The following is a 1,288-nucleotide window of genomic DNA, read 5'->3' on the forward strand; positions in this document are numbered from 1 at the left end:
AGATCATTTTGTTAATTGCGCGCCGCACGCGAATGTTCCAGCTTTGTCGAGAGATACCGCCGCCACCAGCGATATCGCTGGAAAGTTCCATAGCGCCTGTGTAAAAGCCGACGCGCCTGACCGCTTGTCAGTTGATCGACGGACGACGCCCTGTTCGCCGCTATCATTGTACAGCGTGTATTGCTGTAGTTATCATTTTCCGGCCACAAGTTCGGCCAAATAAACAGTTTCATCCTGCAATCGCCGACTGCTGTCTTCGTCGACGTCACGACCACGTGAACTCTGGTGGAGGTGCTGCTTGCTTCATGGTCCGGACGCCACCGCGGAGCGCTGACCCAAGCCCAAGCCGCGGAGAAGACGACGCTACAGACAACCCGGATCGTCGTACCAGCCGCCGGCAGAAGGGACTACACCCTGAGTACGGGCTCCTTCCCGAAAACACCAGGCAGCCCAAGACCGTCACATCGACCGCCGAGACGATGACAGCCCCCATGCCGCCTACAATGGTCGTGATGCAACAACCGAAGGAGCCACCGACTTTCCGTGGATCGTCGTTTGAAGACCCGGAGAGCTGGCTTGAGACGTATGAGCGAGTCGCCACCTTCAATCACTGGGACTCTGAAGAGAAGCTGCGCCACGTCTTCTTTTACCTAGAAGACGCCGCGAAGACGTGGTTCGAGGACCGTGAATCGAGCCATCAAACCTGGGACCTCTTTCGGACGACGTTCCTTAATACATATGCGAGCATCGTCCGCAAAGAAAAGGCTGCTGCTTTGCTGGAGACAAGAGCGCAGCTACCGAATGAGAGCGTCACCATTTACACGGAAGAGATGACGCGACTTTTCCGCCTGGCCGACGCTGCCATGCCTGAGGAAAAAAAGGTCCGCTTCCTTATGCGGGGAGTGAAACAAGACCTCTTCGCAGGATTGGTGCGGAACCCCCCGAAAACAGTCACCGAATTCCTCACCGAGGCCACAACTATCGAAAAGACACTTGACATGCGGACGAAACAATACAACCGCTCTCCGCTGTCTGCAACCTATTCCGAAGTGCACTCGCTGGCCACCGACGATTTGCGCGAAACCATCAGAGCGATTGTGCGGGAGGAGCTGCGCAAACTGTTACCTTCGCCGCAGCATCAAGTGGATTCAATCGCCGACGTTGTCCGCGAGGAAGTCCGGCAATCGCTTGGAATTCCCGAAGCACCGCAGGCTCAGCCGGAAGCCATGAACTATGCTGCTGCAGCCCGACGCAACGCCCCCCCCTCCTCGCCCACGTCAAGACGCCA

Source organism: Rhipicephalus sanguineus, chromosome 4 (assembly GCF_013339695.2).
Source record: "Rhipicephalus sanguineus isolate Rsan-2018 chromosome 4, BIME_Rsan_1.4, whole genome shotgun sequence".
Lineage (NCBI taxonomy): Eukaryota > Metazoa > Arthropoda > Arachnida > Ixodida > Ixodidae > Rhipicephalus > Rhipicephalus sanguineus.